At 49.2% G+C, this 13,622-nt stretch overlaps 1 non-coding gene across 1 annotated transcript; it reads right to left on the bottom strand.

Moving 5' to 3' along the window:
- Positions 1-4,140: 4,140 nt before the first annotated feature.
- Trnas-aga (transfer RNA serine (anticodon AGA)) lies at positions 4,141-4,213 on the bottom strand. Its single transcript has one exon. It is a non-coding gene; the product is annotated as a tRNA-Ser (tRNA).
- Positions 4,214-13,622: the final 9,409 nt, after the last annotated feature.

The raw sequence follows: 13,622 nt of genomic DNA, 5'->3' as shown, positions 1-13,622 counted from the left end.
GTACAAAGGCGCGGACCCGTTCATATACACAAAAGTTCCAAGTAGTTTCGATGCTCTGGTATTACAAATGCAATTCCCGTCTGTTTCTAAGGTCTTAAATTGAAAGAGCCGTCACGAATTGCTCCGTTTTCACTCCTTGTCGACAATCATACATCACCTGAGGTAACAAACACATTTCGAGCCCCAATGTGCACTCCATTATTCATGCCAACTCAGTGCCTCGCTCTTTACTACTGTGTACCAATCTTGTTCAAATGGTTCAAATGGCTCTGAGCACTATGGGACTCAACTGCTGCGGTCATCAGTCACCTATGACTTAGAACTACTTAAACCTAACAAACCTAAAGACATCACACACATCCATGCCCGAGGCAGGATTCGAACCTGCGACCGTAGCAGTCGCACGGTTCCGGACTGCGCGCCTAGAACCGCGAGACCACCGCGGCCGGCACCAATCTTGTCGTCCAACTGCAAAACACTGGGCCACAACAAGTTTCCGCGTCTCCATTGCACTGCGCATACTACGAAACGCTCCCCAAATTTTGCACTCACCCACGCAGCCGACTTTTCCGACTTTCCACGACGCTCACGCAACGCTCACGTTAGTGACAGCATTATTTATAGTTCGACGTCGCGCCAAAGCGAATGAGCACATTTCGCCTACGGCTTAGGCCGCCCTCCTAGTGTGGCTGCTCGGTGTCTGCAGGCAGCGAGGGTCTGCAAGCTTCCTGTGTTCGCACCTATGTCACCTGTGCTTGCTTGTCAGAGACAGACTGTCGCAAAACATACAACTCACTCCATGAATTGATTGCTACGGCATCTGTTATCAGCAGTCACAACTAGCAACACCAGTAGCAGCCGACTGCACGCAAAGAATAGGAATGTGCAGTGGGTTTTACGTGAACTCGGCGCAAGGCAGATCTTTCCGACATAGGCTTGAGAATCTTACGGGAACACTTGTACTGTTTCTAAATTAAGTGTAGGCGTGGGAGGAGGGTGCTTCCCGCCCACTAATAACAGCTAGCTTGACAATTGTGGATGGCAATCATTCGCTTGTATCTTCCTAGACACATCTGCTGGCTGTGAATTATTCCACTTGCATGGCAAGGTGGGCATGTAGGTGTGTTAAAAATTCTGGAGGCACTGGGTATTGATCCCTGTACCTCTCGCATACTAAGGGAGCGCTCTGCCATCTGAGCTACATACCATGGTGCTACATACAGCCATATAGACGACACAGACCCTTGCACTCCCATTATTCAGCAGACAAACACTACTCTCTATATATCCGTTAGGGTGTCTTTCAGGTTTCGTGCATTCTCTATCGAATCGTAGTTGGCTACAATGAAAGTGGCACGTATAACGTCGAAAATAGAGTTCGGACACCGCTCTGAGTAAGACCAACGTGTTGTCCACCCTCTAGACTTCAATGAGGTTAAGCCGTGATACCTAAGACAGATCTGCACTCGATGACACCTCGATAACAGCCGGTCCCCACAGTTACATCTTGCTCTCCTTACGTCAGTATACATCATATCAGTCTGTGACGCTGGCTTTGCAACATCTTGCGTGCCTTTGGTTCGCCGCGACCGACGCTTACCATGCACTGACCACAAAAAATGGAGGCGCCGCGGCTTGAACCCTGTGCCTTTCACATGCGAAGCGAACGCTGTACCAACTGAGCTACGCCCCATGCACGACCAAACTGCGCTATTCCCCATTCTTTGCGACTCTTATGCGCACGGACACGATGGTTTGTTGGTTTGTAGCGGTGAAGGGAGCACAGTACAAAGGCGCGGACACGTTCATATACACAATAGTTCCGAGTAGTTTCGATGCTCTGGTATTACAAATGCAAATTCCGTCTGTTTTTAACGTCTTAAATTGAAAGAGCCGTCACAAATTGCTCCGTTTTCACTCCTTGTCGACAATCATACAGCACCTGAGGTAACAAACACATCTCGAGCCCCATTGTGCACTCCATTATTTATGCCAACTCAGTGCCTCGCTCTTTACTACTGTGTACCAATCTTGTCGTCCAACTGCAAAACACTGGGCCACAACAAGTTTCCGCGTCTCCATTGCACTGCGCATACTACGAAACGCTCCCCAAACTTGGCACCCACCCACGCAGCCGACTTTTCCGACTTTCCACGACGCTCACGCTAGTGACAGCATTATTTATAGTTCGACGTCGCGCCAGAGCGAATGAGCACATTTCGCCTACGGCTTAGGCCGCCCTCCTAGTGTGGCTGCTCTGTGTCTGCAGGCAGCGAGGGGCTGCAAGCTTCCTGTGTTCGCACCTATGTCACCTGTGCTTGCTTGTCAGAGAGAGACTACCGCAAAACATACAACTCACTCCATGAATTGATTGCTACGGCATCTGTTATCAGCAGTCACAACTAGCAACACCAGTAGCAGCTGACTGCACGCAAAGAATAGGAATGTGCAGTGGGATTTACGTGAACTCGGCGCAAGGCAGATCTTTCCGACATAGGCTTGAGAATCTTACGGGAACACTTGTACTGTTTCTAAATTAAGTGTAGGCGTGGGAGGAGGGTGCTTCCTGCGCACTTATAACAGCACGCTTGTCAAATGTGGATGCTAATCATTCGCTTGTATCTTCCTAGACACATCTGCTGGCTGTGAATTATTCCACTTGCATGGCAAGGTGCGCATGTAGGTGTGTTAAAAATTCTGGAGGCACTGGGTATTGATCCCAGTACCTCTCGCATACTAAGCGAGCGCTCTACCATCTGAGCTACGCCCGCCCACCCGAAGACTAATGGTGCTACATACAGCCATATAGACGACACAGACCCTTGCACTCCCATTATTCAGCAGACAAACACTACTCTCTATGTATGCGTGAGGGTGTCTTTCAGGTTTCGTGCATTCTTTATCGAATCGTACTTGGCCACAATGAAAGTGGCACGCATAACGTCGAAAATAGAGCTCGGACACCGCTCTGAGTAAGACGAACTTGTTGTCCACTCTCTAGATTTCAATGAGGTTAAGCCGTGATACCTAAGACGGATCTGCACTCGATGACATCTCGATAACAGCCGGTCCCCACAGTTACATCTTGCTCTCCTTACCTCAGTATACATCATATCAATCTGTGACGCTGGCTTTGCGACATCTTGCGTGCCTTTAGGTTAACCGCGAACAACACTTACCATGCAATGCCCACAAAAAACGGAGGCCCCGGGGCTTGAACCCTGGACCTTTCACATGCGAAGCGAACGCTCTACCAACTGACCTGCGCGAACATGCACGACCAAGCCGCGCTATTCCCCATTCTTTGCGACTCAGATGCGCACGGACACGATGGTTGGTTGGTTTGTAGCGGTGAACGGAGCAGAGTACAAAGGCGCAGACCCGTTCATATACACAAAAGTTCCAAGTAGTTTCGATGCTCTGGTATTACAAATGCAAATTCCGTCTGTTTTTAACGTCTTAAATTGAAAGAGCCGTCACACATTGCTCCGTTTTCACTCCTTGTCGACAATCATACAGCACCTGAGGTAACAAACACATCTCGAGCCCCATTGTGCACTCCATTATTCATGCCAACTCAGTGCCTCGCTCTTTACTACTGTGTACCAATCTTGTCGTCCAACTGCAAAACACTGGGCCACAACAAGTTTCCGGGTCTCCGTTGCACTGCGCATACTACGAAACGCTCCCCAAACTTGGCACTCACCCTCGCAGCCGACTTTTCCGACTTTCCAAACGCTCACACTAGTGACAGAATTATTTATAGTTCGACGTCGCGCCAAAGCGAATGAGCACATTTCGCCAACGGCTTAGGCCGCCCTCCTAGTGTGGCTGCTCCGTGTCTGCAGGCAGCGAGGGTCTGCAAGCTTCCTGTGTTCGCACCTGTGTCACCTGTTCTTACTTGTCAGAGACAGACTATCGCAAAACATACAACTCACTCCAGGAATTGATTGCTACGGCATCTGTTTTCAGCAGTCACAACATGCAACACCAGTAGCAGCTGACTGCACGCAAAGAATAGGAATGTGCAGTGGGATTTACGTGAACTCGGCGCATGCTTGTATCTTCCTAGACACATCTGCTGGCTGTGAATTATTCCACTTGCACATCAAGGTGCGGATGTAGGTGTGTTAAAAATTCTGGAGGCGCTGGGTATTGATCCCAGTACCTCCCGCATTCTAAGCGAGCGCTCTACCATCTGAGCTACGCCTCCCCCACCCCTATCTCCGAAGTGTAATGGTGCTACATACAGCCATATAGACGACACAGACCCTTGCACTCCGATTATTCAGCAGACAAACACTACTCTCTATGTATCTGTTAGGGTGTCTTTCAGGTTTCGTGCATTCTGTATCGAATCGTAGTTGGCCACAATGAAAGTGGCACGTTTAACGTCGAAAATACAATTCGGACACCGCTCTGACTAAGACCAACGTGTTGTCCACCCTCTAGACTTCAATGAGGTTAAGCCGCGATACCTAAGACAGATCTGCACTCGATGACACCTCGATAACAGCCGGTCCCCACACTTACATCTTGCTCTCCTTACGTCAGTATACATCATATCAGTCTGTGACGCTGGCTTTGCAACATCTTGCGTGCCTTTAGGTTCGCCGCGAACAACACTTACCATGCACTGACCACAAAAAAAGGAGGCGCCGCTGCTTGAACCCTGGACCTTTCACATCCCAAGCGAACGCTCTACCAACTGAGCTACGCCCCATGCACGAGCAAACTGCGCTATTCCCCATTCTTTGCGACTCAGATGCGCACGGACACGATGGTTGGTTGGTTTGTAGCGGTGAACGGAGCAGAGTACAAAGGCGCGGACCCGTTCGTATACACAAAAGTTCCAAGTAGTTTCGATGCTCTGGTATTACAAATGCAAATTCCGTCTGCTTTTAACGTCTTAAATTGAAAGAGCCGTCACAAATTGCTCCGTTTTAACTCCTTGTCGACAATCATACAGCACCTGAGGTAACAAACACATCTCGAGCCCCATTGTGCACTCCATTATTCATGCCAACTCAGTGCCTCGCTCTATACTACTGTGTACCAATCTTGTCGGCCAACTGCAAAACACTGGGCCACAACAAGTTTCCGCGTCTCCATTGCACTGCGCATACTACGAAACGCTCCCCAAACTTGGCACTCACCCTCGCAGCCGACTTATCCGACTTTCCACGATACTCACGCAACGCTCACGCTAGTGATGGCATTTTTTATAGTTCGACGTTGCGCCAAAGCGAATGAGCACATTTCGCCTACGGCTTAGGCCGCCCTCCTAGTGTGGCTGCTCCGTGTCTGCAGGCAGCGAGAGTCTGCAAGCTTCCTGTGTTCGCACCTATGTCACCTGTGCTTGCTTGTCAGAGACAGACTATCGCAAAACATACAACTCACTCCATGAATTGATTGCTACGGCATCTGTTATCAGCAGTCACAACTAGCAACACCAGTAGCAGCTGACTGCACGCAAAGAGTAGGAATGTGCAGTGGGATTTACGTGAACTCGGCGCAAGGCAGATCTTTCCGACATAGGCTTGAGAATCTTACGGGAACACTTGTACTGTTTCTAAATTAAGTGTAGGCGTGGGAGGAGGATGCTTCCTGCGCACTAATAACAGCACGCTTGTCAAATGTGGATGCTAATCATTCGCTTGTATCTTCCTAGACACATCTGCTGGCTGTGAATTATTCCACTTGCATGGCAAGTTGCGCATGTAGGTGTGTTGAAAATTCTGGAGGCACTGGGTATTATTCCCAGTACCTCTCACATACTAAGCGAGCGCTCTACCATCTGAGCTACGCCCGTCCCCCCAAAGACTAATGGTGCTACATACAGCCATATAGACGACACAGACCCTTGCACTCCCATTATTCAGCAGACAAACACTACTCTCTATGTATCCGTTAGGGTGTCTTTCAGGTTTCGTGCATTCTGTATCGAATCGTAGTTGGCCACAATGAAAGTGGCACGTATAACGTCGAAAATAGAATTCGGACACCGCTCTGAGTAAGACCAACGTGTTGTCCACCCTCTAGACTTCAATGAGGTTAAGCCGCGATACCTAAGACAGATCTGCACTCGATGACACCTCAATAACAGCCGGTCCCAACACTTACATCTTGCTCTCCTTACGTCAGTATACATCATATCAGTCTGTGACGCTGGCTTTGCAACATCTTGCGTGCCTTTAGGTTCGCCGCGACCAACACTTACCATGCACTGACTACAAAAAATGGAGGCGCCGCGGCTTGAACCATGGACCTTTCACATGCCAAGCGAACGCTCTACCAACTGAGCTACGCCCCATGCACAAGCAAACTGCGCTATTCCCCATTCTTTGCGACTCATATGCGCAAGGACACGATGGTTGGTTGGTTTGTAGCGGTGAAGGGAGCAGAGTACAAAGGCGCGGACCCGTTCATATACACAAAAGTTGCAAGTAGTTTCGATGCTCTGGTATTACAAATGCAAATTCCGTCTGTTTTTAACGTCTTAAATTGAAAGAGCCGTCACACATTGCTCCGTTTTCACTCCTTGTCGACAATCATACAGCACCTGAGGTAACAAACACATCTCGAGCCCCATTGTGCACTCCATTATTCATGCGAACTCAGTGCCTCGCTCTTTACTACTGTGTACCAATCTTGTCGTCCAACTGCAAAACACTGGCCCACAACAAGTTTCCGCATCTCCATTGCACTGCGCATAGTACGAAACGCTCCCCAAACTTGGCACTCACCCTAGCAGCCGACTTTTCCAACTTTCCACGACGCTCACGCTAGTGACAGCATTATTTATAGTTCGACGTCGCGCCAAAGCGAATGAGCACATTTCGCCTACGGCTTAGGCCGCCCTCCTAGTGTGGCTGCTCGGTGTCTGCAGGCAGCGAGGGTCTGCAAGCTTCCTGTGTTCGCACCTATGTCACCTGTGCTTGCTTGTCAGAGACAGACTATCGCAAAACATACAACTCACTCCATGAATTGATTGCTACGGCATCTGTTATCAGCAGTCACAACTAGCAACACCAGTAGCAGCTGACTGCACGCAAAGAATAGGAATGTGCAGTGGGATTTACGTGAACTCGGCGCAAGCTTGTATCTTCCTAGACACATCTGCTGGCTGTGAATTATTCCACTTGCATATCAAGGTGCGCATGTAGGTATGTTAAAAATTCTGGTGGCACTGGGTATTGATCCCAGTACCTCTCGCATACAAATTGAGCGCTCTACCATCTGAGCTACGCCCGCCCCCCCAAAGACTAATGGTGCTACATACAGCCATATAGACGACCCAGACCCTTGCACTCCCATTATTCAGCAGACAAACACTACTCTCTATGTATCCGTTAGGGTGTCTTTCAGGTTTCGTGCATTCTGTATCGAATCGTAGTTGGCCACAATGAAAGTGGCACGTATAACGTCGAAAATAGAATTCGGACACCGCTCTGAGTAAGACCAACGTGTTGTCCACCCTCTAGACTTCAATCAGGTTAATCCGCGATACCTAAGACAGATCTGCACTCGATGACACCTCTATAACAGCAGGTCCCCACACTTACATCTTGCTCTCCTTACGTCAGTATACATCATATCAGTCTGTGACGCTACCTTTGCAACAACTTTGCGTGCCTTTAGGTTCGCCGCGACCAACACTTACCATGCACTGACCACAAAAAATGTATTCGCCGCGGCTTGAACCATGGACCTTTCACATGCCAAGCGAACGCTCTACCAACTGAGCTACGCCCCATGCACGAGCAAACTGCGCTATTCCCCATTCTTTGCGACTCAGATGCGCACGGACACGATGGTTGGTTGGTTTGTAGCGGTGAAGGGAGCAGAGTACAAAGGCGCGGACCCGTTCATATACACAAAAGTTCCAAGTAGTTTCGATGCTCTGGTATTACAAATGCAAATTCCGTCTGTTTTTAACGTCTTAAATTGAAAGAGCCGGCGCAAATTGCTCCGTTTTCACTCCTTGTCGACAATCATACAGCACCTGAGGTAACAAACACATCTCGAGCCCCATTGTGCACTCCATTACTCATGCCAACTCAGTGCCTCGCTCTTTACTACTGTGTACCAATCTTGTCGTCCAACTGCAAAACACTGGGCCACAACAAGTATCCGCGTCTCCATTGCACTGCGCATACTACGAAACGCTCCCCAAACTTGGCACTCACCCTCGCAGCCGACTTTTCCGACTTTCCACGACGCTCTCGCAACGCTCACGCTTGTGACAGCATTATTTATAGTACGACGTCGCGCCAAAGCGAATGAGCACATTTCGCCAACGGCTTAGGCCGCCCTCCTAGTGTGGCTGCTCCGTGTCTGCAGGCAGCGAGGGCCTGCAAGCTTCCTGTGTTCGCACCTATGTCACCTGTGCTTGCTTGTCAGAGACAGACTATCGCAAAACATACAACTCACTCCATGAATTGATTGCTACGGCATCTGTTATCAGCAGTCACAACTAGCAACACCAGTAGCAGCTGACTGCACGCAAAGAATAGGAATGTGCAGTGGGATTTACGTGAACTCGGCGCAAGCTTGTATCTTCCTAGACACATCTGCTGGCTGTGAATTATTCCACTTGCATATCAAGTTGCGCATGTAGGTGTGTTAAAAATTCTGGAAGCACTGGGTATTGCTCCCAGTACCTCTCGCATACTAAGCGAGCGCTCTACCATCTGAGCTACGCCCGCCCCCCCCGAAGACTAATGGTGCTACATACAGCCATAAAGACGACACAGACCCTTGCACTCCCATTATTCAGCAGACAAACACTACTCTCTATGTATCCGTTAGGGTGTCTTTCAGGTTTCGTGCATTCTGTATCGAATCGTAGTTGGCCACAATGAAAGTGGAACGTATAACGTCGAAAATAGAATTCGGACACCGCTCTGAGTAAGACCAACGTGTTGTCCACCCTCTAGACTTCAATGAGGTTAAGCCGCGATACCTAAGACAGATCTGCACTCGATGACACCTCGATAACAGCCGGTCCCCACACTTACATCTTGCTCTCCTTACGTCAGTATACATCATATCAGTCTGTGATGCTGGCTTTGCAACATCTTGCGTGCCTTTAGGTTCGCCGCGACCAACACTTACCATGCACTGACTACAAAAAATGGAGGCGCCGCGGCTTGAAACCTGGACCTTTCACATGCCAAGCGAACGCTCTACCAACTTAGCTACGCCCCATGCACGAGCAAACTGCGCTATTCCCCATTCTTTGCGACTCAGATGAGCACGGACACGATGATTGGTTGGTTTGTAGCGGTGAAGGGAGCAGAGTACAAAGGCGCGGACCCGTTCATATACACAAAAGTTCCAAGTAGTTTCGATGCTCTGGTATTACAAATGCAAATTCCGTCTGTTTTTAACGTCTTAAATTGAAAGAGCCGTCACAAATTGCTCCGTTTTCACTCCTTGTCGACAATCATACAGCACCTGAGGTAACAAACACATCTCGAGCCCCATTGTGCACTCCATTATTCATGCCAACTCAGTGCCTCGCTCTTTACTACTGTGTACCAATCATGTCGTCCAACTGCAAAACACTGGGCCACAACAAGTATCCACGTCTCCATTGCACTGCGCATACTACGATACGCTCCCCAAACTTGGCACTCACCCTCGCAGCCGACTTATCCGACTTTCCACGACGCTCACGCTAGTGATAGCATTATATATAGTTCTACGTCGCGCCAAAGCGAATGAGCACATGTCGCCAACGGCTTAGGCCGCCCTCCTAGTGTGGCTGCTCCGTGTCTGCAGGCAGCGAGGGTCTGCAAGCTTCCTGTGTTCGCACCTATGTCACCTATGCTTGCTTGTCAGAGACAGACTATCGCAAAACATACAACTCACTCCATGAATTGATTGCTACGCCATCTGTTATCAGCAGTCACAACTAGCAACACCAGTAGCAGCTGACTGCACGCAAAGAATAGGAATGTGCAGTGGGATTTACGTGAACTCGGCGCAAGCTTGTATCTTCCTAGACACATCTGCTGGCTGTGAATTATTCCACTTGCATATCAAGGTGCGCATGTAGGTGTGTTAAAAATTCTGGAGGCACTGGGTATTGCTCCCAGTACCTCTCCCATACTAAGCGAGCGCTCTACCATCTGAGCTACGCCTGCCACCCCGAAGACTAATGGTGCTACATACAGCCATATAGACGACACAGACCCTTGCACTCCCATTATTCAGCAGACAAACACTACTCTCTATGTATCCGTTAGGGCGTCTTTCAGGTTTCGTGCATTCTGTTTCGAATCGTAGTTGGCCACAATGAAAGTGGCACGTATAACGTCGAAAATAGAATTCGGACACCGCTCTGAGTAAGACCAACGTGTTGTCCACCCTCTAGACTTCAATGAGGTTAAGCCGCGATACCTAAGACAGATCTGCACTCGATGACACCTCGATAACAGCCGGTCCCCAAACTTACATCTTGCTCTCCTTACGTCAGTATACATCATATCAGACTGTGACGCTGTCTTTGCAACATCTTGCGTGCCTTTAGGTTCGCCGCGAACAACACTTACCATGCACTGACCACAAAAAAAGGAGGCGCCGCTGCTTGAACCCTGGACCGTTCACATCCCAAGCGAACGCTCTACCAACTGAGCTACGCCCCATGCGCGAGCAAACTGCGCTATTCCCCATTCTTTGCGACTCAGATGCGCACGGACACGGTGGTTGGTTGGTTTGTAGCGGTGAAGGGAGCAGAGTACAAAGGCGCGGACCCGTTCATATACACAAAAGTTCCAAGTAGTTTCGATGCTCTGGTATTACAAATGCAAATTCCGTCTGTTTTTAACGTCTTAAATTGAAAGATTCGTCACAAATTGCTCCGTTTTCACTCCTTGTCGACAATCATACAGCACCTGAGGTAACAAACACATCTCGAGCCGCATTGTGCACTCCATTATTCATGCCAACTCAGTGCCTCGCTCTTTACTACTGTGTACCAATCTTGTCGGCCAACTGCAAAACACTGGGCCACAACAAGTATCCGCGTCTCCATTGCACTGCGCATACTACGAAACGCTACCCAAACTTGACACTCACCCACGCAGCCGACTTTTCCGACTTTCCACGACGCTCACGCTAGTGACAGCATTATTTGTAGTTCGACGTCGCGCCAAAGCGAATGAGCACATTTCGCCTACGGCTTAGGCCGCCCTTCTAGTGTGGATGCTCGGTGTCTGCAGGCAGCGAGGGTCTGCAAGCTTCCTGTGTTCGCACCTATGTCACCTGTGCTTGCTTGTCAGAGACAGACTATCGCAAAACATACAACTCACTCCATGAATTGATTGCTACGGCATCTGTTATCAGCAGTCACAACTAGCAACACCAGTAGCAGCTGACTGCACGCAAAGAATAGGAATGTGCAGTGGGATTTACGTGAACTCGGCGCAAGGCAGATCTTTCCGACATAGGCTTGAGAATCTTACGGGAACACTTGTACTGTTTCTAAATTAAGTGTAGGCGTGAGAGGAGGGTGCTTCCTGCGCACTAATAACAGCACGCTTGTCAAATGTGGATGCTAATCATTCGCTTGTATCTTCCTAGACACATCTGCTGGCTGTGAATTATTCCACTTGCATGGCAACGTGCGCATGTAGGTGTGTTAAAAATTCTGGAGGCACTGGGTATTGATCCCAGTACCTCTCGCATACTAAGCGAGAGCTCTACCATCTGAGCTACACCCGCCCCCCCCCCGAAGACTAATGGTGCTACATACAGCCATATAGACGACACAGACCCTTGCACTCCCATTATTCAGCAGACAAACACTACTCTCTATGTATCCGTTAGGGTGTCTTTCAGGTTTCGTGCATTCTGTATCGAATCGTAGTTGGCCACAATGAAAGTGGCACGTATAACGTCGAAAATAGAACTCGGACACCGCTCTGAGTATGACCAACGTGTTGTCCACCCTCTAGACTTTAATGAGGTTAAGCCGCGATACCTAAGACAGATCTGCACTCGATGACACCTCGATAACAGCCGGTCCCCCACTTACATCTTGCTCTCCTTACGTCAGTATACATCATATCAGTCTGTGACGCTGGCTTTGCAACATCTTGCGTGCCTTTAGGTTCGCCGCGACCAACACTTACCATGCACTGACCACGAAAAATGGAGGCGCCGCTGCTTGAACCCTGGACCTTTCACATGCCAAGCGAACGCTCTACCAACTGAGCTACGCTCCATGCACGAGCAAACTGCGCTATTCCCCATTCTTTGCGACTCAGATGCGCACGGACACGATGCTTGGTTGGTTTGTAGCGGTGAAGGGAGCAGAGTACAAAGGCGCGGATCCGTTCATATACACAAAAGTTCCAAGTAGTTTCGATGCTCTGGTATTACAAATGCAAATTCCGTCTGTTTTTAACGTCTTAAATTGAAAGAGCCGTCACAAATTGCTCCGTTTTCACTCCTTGTCGACAATCATACAGCACCTGAGGTAACAAACACATCTCGAGCCGCATTGTGCACTCCATTATTCATGCCAACTCAGTGCCTCGCTCTTTACTACTGTGTACCAATCTTGTCGTCCAACTGCAAAACACTGGGCCACAACAAGTTTCCGCATCTCCATTGCACTGCGCATACTACGAAACGCTTCCCAAACTTGGCACTCACCCTCGCAGCCGACTTTTCCGACTTTCCACGACGCTCACGCTAGTGACAGCATTATTTATAGTTCGACGTCGCGCCAAAGCGAATGAGCACATTTCGCCAACGGCTTAGGCCGCCCTCCTAGTGTGGCTGCTCCGTGTCTGCAGGCAGCGAGGGTCTGCAAGCTTCCTGTGTTCGCACCTATGTCACCTGTGCTTGCTTGTCAGAGAGAGACTATCGCAAAACATACAACTCACTCCATGAATTGATTGCTACGCCATCTGTTATCAGCAGTCACAACTAGCAACACCAGTAGCAGCTGACTGCACGCAAAGAATAGGAATGTGCAGTGGGATTTACGTGAACTCGGCGCAAGCTTGTATCTTCCTAGACACATCTGCTGGCTGTGAATTATTCCACTTGCATATCAAGGTGCGCATGTAGGTGTGTTAAAAATTCTGGAGGCACTGGGTATTGCTCCCAGTACCTCTCGCATACAAAGCGAGCGCTCTACCATCTGAGCTACGCCCGCCCCCCCGAAGACTAATGGTGCTACATACAGCCATATAGACGACACAGACCCTTGCACTCCCATTATTCAGCAGACAAACACTACTCTCTATGTATCCGTTAGGGTGTCTTTCAGGTTTCGTGCATTCTGTTTCGAATCGTAGTTGGCCACAATGAAAGTGGCACGTATAACGTCGAAAATAGAATTCGGACACCGCTCTGAGTAAGACCAACGTGTTGTCCACCCTCTAGACTTCAATGAGGTTAAGCCGCGATACCTAAGACAGATCTGCACTCGATGACACCTCGATAACAGCCGGTCCCCACACTTACATCTTGCTCTCCTTACGTCAGTATACATCATATCAGACTGTCACGCTGGCTTTGCAACATCTTGCGTGCCTTTAGGTTCGCCGCGACCAACACTTACCATGCACTGACAACAAAAATTGTAGGCGCCGCGGCTTGAA

The sequence above is a fragment of the Schistocerca gregaria genome, chromosome 10, assembly GCF_023897955.1.
Source record: "Schistocerca gregaria isolate iqSchGreg1 chromosome 10, iqSchGreg1.2, whole genome shotgun sequence".
NCBI classification, from domain to species: domain Eukaryota; kingdom Metazoa; phylum Arthropoda; class Insecta; order Orthoptera; family Acrididae; genus Schistocerca; species Schistocerca gregaria.
This window is presented reverse-complemented; position numbering and strand designations above follow the sequence as displayed.